The following is a 6,415-nucleotide window of genomic DNA, read 5'->3' as shown; positions in this document are numbered from 1 at the left end:
AAGTGCGGACCCTCTGGTTCCCTGATCTCGAATCAGCGGGCTTGGCCCGCTTGGCTACCGGCTGAGACTGTACCGGTCGCCGATCCCTCCCCTGAGACTCAGCCTCCTCCTTAGCCTGGGTCTCCAGCTCTATCTCCCTCTTCCGGGCATTTGCCTGAAGCTCGGAAAATGTCCGGTACGTCGAGTTCGCCACGAACTCTCGTATATCCCTCCTCAAAATGCTCAGATATTGGCTCATACGTGCCTGCTCGGAGGACACGTGCTCTGGGCAGAACATCGCCCGCTCATGAAACATCCTCGTAATCACCGTAACAGACTCAGTACCCTGCTTGAGGGTCAGAAACTCCTGGGCCAAACGCTCCCTCTCCACCTGGGGAACGTACTCATCTCGGAACATAGCAGTGAGCCTCTCCCAAGTCACTGCAGCAATCTCAGCAGGCGTATAGTGTGCCGTCACAAACTTCCACCAATCCTTCGTTCCCAAGCGAAGCTGGTTCAGTGCGAACCGAACTCTCAAATGCTCTGGAGATGAGCAAGTAAAGAAACATCCCTCTATGTCTAAAATCCACCTCATCGCCGCAATCGGATCCTCGGTCCCATCAAACTCCGGTGGTTTTGTGTTGCTGAACTCTCGGAATAGCATCATATCACCACCCTGCGGCCTAGTCGCAGCTATAGCTGCAGTGGCCGCAGCAACAGCAGCCTCAGAAAGAGCAGCGTACTTCTCATCAAATGTCTCTATCAGCGTGGTCTTGATAGACCCGAACATCTCTGGTATCTCTGCCCTGATGGCCGCAGCCACCTCCTCCTGGATGATCCTACGGATCTCCTCATCACTCGTACCGCTGGTCCCTGGTGTGTGGCGCGTCCCAACCATGATCTCCCTCTCTCTGAAATACAACACAAGAATAAATATAAGGGACTCGCTCGAGTATGCTCACACTTGAATACTCCAGCCTACTTGTCCCTTAGTACTCCAAGGATTCTTACTTGGACTGTGCACTGACCCGATGTCTTTAGTAGTACGGGCCCAATACAACCGTCCACACCGCATCAGCATTCACCCCAAGTCCCCCTCCTAGAGTCCCAAATCCCAAGTACTCTACTCTCTCTAATCATATGATACTCGCTAGCAGATCTCTCATAACCTCCTCGCTGCTACCTAAACACTCTGAAGTATTCCTAGCAGCAAGACTCCTAGACTCAGGCATCACATATCAGGCCACTCTAGTCCTAATAAGAATACCTAGTCTACTCTAGCATGCATAGCATAGCTCATCATATAACATATCACATCATATATTATAACACTTATCGTAATGGTATTTTGGGAAATCACCGTTCGGGCGATGGTTGTTCGTACACACGACTCTGCTCTGTTTGTCTCGTAAGTTCTTCTTTTGAAAACTTATTTTATTATCAAAATTTCCTCAAATCCTCAGTTTGAGTTCAGATACGCCCGAAAGTGCACCCGAATCCCTCAAACCAAGGCTCTGATACCAACTTGTAACACCGTAAAAATTAAAACAATTTTTTTTTTTCGCATTTTCAAACACATTCTTACAAACTCATTCATTCATAAAATGTCGTAGTATCATGTCTTTGTTTCACAAAACATCTCCCAAGATCAAAATACATAAAATCCCATGTGTGTGTACGAATCAAGTCGGCGCCTTCCCGCGGTCATCACTGGTACCTGAAACACATAACACATAACACTATAAGCATAAGCTTAGTGAGTTCTCCAAAATACCACTCTAACACATAATAGCCACTAGAGGCTGTAACTCTGTCGACCCTCTAGTCAATGTGTCTCAGTGGGGCCCTCTGGCCATAACTCTATGGACCCGAAAGTCCCAACTCTGTAACTCTGAATCATGCATATCACATATCACAATAAATCACAACACATAAATAACATGCAAATACACTGGCATATAACTCTATAGTACTCTGTCACATAACTCTGTTACCACACTAGGTAAAGTATAGTGAGAAGACTCACCTCAGGCGTCTCGGTAAATCTCTGACTCGGTGGAAAATATTGCCTAGCCTCCGCCTATTCACATAAATAAATACTCTTATAAATATAACCCTCGAGACTAGACTCAACCTGCCATTGGCACCCTCAGAAGGGTAAAAGACTATTTTACCCCCCTCTTGACACACGTACTCCATTGTTGACCAAACCCTAAAAGTCAACAAAAGTCAACGGTCACACTTTGACCCTACTCGCCGAGTGCACCCTGGTGACTCGGCGAGTTCACACATGTCCTCTAACTCTTTGTCCCGCTTGGCACGCCGAGTCCCTCCCTATGCTCGACGAGTCATACCAGGCATGAATCACGGGGCCACCCCGACTCAACTCGTCGAGTCTCAAGAACAACTCGGCGAGTACCGCCTAGAACTCCAGTCCTCTAACCCCCTCCTGACTCACTGAGTCCTCCCCCAACTCGGCAAGTCTACTCACTGAGCAATTTACGTGAAACCCTAACCCTACTCGCCGAGTCTCAAGAACAACTCGGCGAGTTCATGCCATGCACAATCTCTACTGACCTCCTGAGGTCATATTTGTTTCCCCAAACCATAGATCTGGCCTCCCCAAGCATGAATGTCACGTGAAGTGCGAAACTTGATGCTTGTATAACAACAACAAGGCATCAAAAGGATATTTAGTCCCAAAATGGCAACCTAAGTCCAATAACCCAAACCGATCCATAAAGCTCCAAGGGTTAAGGTCTCTGGACCTCTTTAAGTCCAGATCCAAGGCACAAACTCGAAGAGGGACCATTTGCTCCACATAATCACTCTCCAAAGGGGTTAGAAAACCCTAACTCTAATGATCAACACCAAAATTGAAGGAGGTTCGAACTATTACCTCAGAATGAAGTCTCTGAACTCTGGAACTGCTAGGATCACACCTCCTCTTTGCTCTTGGTCACCTCCTTCTTGCTACACCAAAGGTACAAGGATCAAAAGTGACTTCTTCTCCCTCACAACGATTTGTCTCACTTAGGGTTCTCTCAAGGGACTGGTAGCCGCAATGGGAGGCTATAAGTGCCCTTAAATAGGCTCCAAACCTAGGGGATTAGGGTTTCATTAAACAACGTGGACTCGCCGAGTCCACTAATGGACTCGCCGAGTCCGGACATGAACCCGGATGAACATCCACGACCCTACTCGGCGAGTCTGGGCTCCAACTCGCCGAGTTCCTCCACAAACTCCAAAATAATTAAATAAAATAATATACCTGGGGAATCAGGATGTTACAAAAAAATGATCTAAAGTATACATTTACAAACATACCTAAATTTGAACCTTGGTTAATATCTAAAACTTTACATGCACCCATTTGAGTTTACATGAATTTATATTTGGAAAAGTTGCAATTGCTTTCTTACATTCATGAAACCACTCACATAGCTCTTCAAACCCTACAAATATAATCTATCATTTTGTGTTAACATACATGCAACATGTAATCTATAAATTTCTTATATACGCTAAATATTTCATTTTACTCATTAATTAAATAATATGATTTGAAGAGTTTGAAGAGTAACAAATCATAATATTGTAATTAATCATAAATTAATTTGTATAAGTTCAATAGTCTTCGGAGTTTCAAATGCATGAGGTTCAAGGAAAAATGGTCTTAGGAGTTTCAAATGCATGAGGTTCAAGGAAAAATGATAGCTATATATATATATATATATATATATATATATATATATATATATATATATATATATATATATATATATATATATATATATATATATAATTTTGGGACGGAAGCAGTATATATCAGGTAGGAACTCAAAAAATGGAAGGAATCACGAGGACAATTTTTGGCCTTATGATTGAAAAATTAAATGGTCAGGATTTGATTTTTTTTATCGTTAAAATCTCCCGAGATGATATGGCATTTTCGTAATGAGTGGACGGAATTCCGGCGAAGGAAGGGACCAACTGTGTAACATCCCAAAAATAATGACCAAAAAGTTCATTTTTATTTATTAAAATAACCATTTCTATCAAAAGCATTCCATCCCAAAAACATAAGTCAAAGTATCAAATCAGAGTATCTCATCAAAACTTATATCATATATCAGAGTAAAAACATCCCAGGCTAACCAAATGGTATGTGCACTTCAGTCATCCCGAGCTCTTCCCTTTTGCTACCGGAAGTACCTGAAACCAAAACTGAAAACTATAACCACGGATCTTAGTGAGTCTCCCCAAACTACCACATACCATACACATAATCACATGATCAAATAATAACACAACATGGGCCTTGCCCGGTACATTGAGCCCCGCCCGGCATCGGGACCTGCCCAACATCAGACCGAAGTTCGGGATCGGGCCTCGCCCGGCATCGAGCAAAGCTCAGTATACATATAACATATCAACAAACACACAAACTAATCACATAACATAAACATATAAACATTCCTCGGGCCCCGTCCGAAATCGGACCAAAGTCCGGAAGCATACAAACATTCCTTCGGCTTTCCCCGGCATCGGACCGAAGTCCAGAAACATATAAAACAAGCACATACAACAATCATGAAGACATCAAGCATACAAACATTCCTCGGGCACCGCCCGACATCGGATCAGAATCCGAAAACATAATAACCTACATCGGGCGTTCTTGACATCGAACCTTAGCCCGGAGCATACTAACATACATAAAAGGGCCGACATTGGTGCCTTCGACCCGTTCCTACAGGAGGAAACTCACCTCACAAAGCTGAATGCCGAATCTCACGGTAAGGAATCTCTAATGGCTGCTTCCACGACTCCCCAAGCTATCATTACCACAATAATACTTAGTCAAAGTCTAATAATCCTCTTTAGGGTAAAATGACCATTTTACCCTTGATCTAATTTGGACCATAACTTAGGCCCAATTTCATAACATCCATGGTCCCATTCTATCTAAACTTTCCAAGCCCACTAATGGCCCAATTTTCTAAATTGGGCCTAACTTCTCAAATGGGCATTCCCTTAAGCCCAAACATGTCCTTAGCCTAATAACTGACTTTTGATGGCCCACTAAGGCCCAAAAACTAAGAAGTCTAAAGATTGGCCCAAACCGAGTCACAAATGACGTGAAGCCCAAAATCAGTGAGTACGTAGGGCGTACTCTTCTGTACGCTAAGCGTACAGGCTGCATGGCGTGTACGCTGTGTGCATTGGATTGTACGCCCATCGTACTACCCTAGTAAGCCATATTCCTTGAAAGTGCTTAATCCCTTAAGACCTTAAGCCTAAAATACAGATATGAGTTCGTTAACATATCTTAACTTATATAGTCGATTACTTGGTGGCTTTCAACCCACCAAGTGGACCCAAACTTGGAATATAGCAACTAACTTCCATGGAAATGACTACAACTCATACATGAACACAAAAGGACCTTAAAGATCAAAACTTTATTGTTATTGGGACTTATATAACACTAAGGGTGGCAACCCTAAGCCTATATACGAAGCTGAACCATAAAAATCCATTCTTGGGACCTAAAAAGGTCCAAAACTCCATTAACATAGATCTAAGCATTCATGAGGCAAGTTGAAAGCTTTTTAACTCAAATGAGTGTCAAATGGTGATGTTATCTCAGATCCTTGAGCTCAAGCTACACAAGTTCTTCTTCTTCAACTTCTTCTTTCTCCTTTGAAGCTTCTAAATACCACAATGAGCTTCACAAGGCCAAAAACACACAAGGATGAGGAATGAAAGGCAGAAAGGCTATCTAGGGTTTCTGAGGTTGAGAGGTTGGTAAGGAGGCTAGGTTTTGAGTCATAATGTTGTATTTATATGGCTTAAACCCTAAAAATTAGGGTTTTAAGTCTGCTTGCATACGCTCTGCATACACCTTGGTACGTTGCGCTTACACACCTCCGCCCCCACATCCAATGTTGCACTACGCCCCGCGTACGCCAAGCTTACGCCCATCGTACATCTTCGGGTAGCCCAATCATGACGGCCCACTTGCTAAAGCCCAACTCAATAATCTATTTATTTATTTCATAGCCTAACAATTAACTACAAAGATATTAATTATTACCTCAAGTGATGGATGTTACAATTCTCCCCCACTTGAATCAGACTTCGTCCTCGCAGTCCGCTGCGCTTGGAAATAACTCCGGGTAGTGCTCCCTTATCTCCTCATCGGGCTCCCAAGTCCACTCCGAGCCCTTGCGGTGCTACCACTGCACCTTCACCAGCTCTACCCTCTTGTTCCTCAGCTCTTTTGTCTTCCTGTTTAGGATGGCTACCGGTCTCTTGATGTGTTCAGGTTGTCATCAACCTATATACAATCTGAAGTCACAACTACGGAGTCATCCACTAAGCACTTCTGTAGCTAGGAGACATGAAAAGTGTTGTGGATCTTGCTGAGGTC

Source organism: Lactuca serriola, chromosome 1, assembly GCF_051521515.1.
Source record: "Lactuca serriola cultivar US96UC23 chromosome 1, Lser_US96UC23_V15, whole genome shotgun sequence".
In the NCBI taxonomy this organism is placed as follows: domain Eukaryota; kingdom Viridiplantae; phylum Streptophyta; class Magnoliopsida; order Asterales; family Asteraceae; genus Lactuca; species Lactuca serriola.
Note: the sequence above shows the minus strand (reverse complement) of the source record.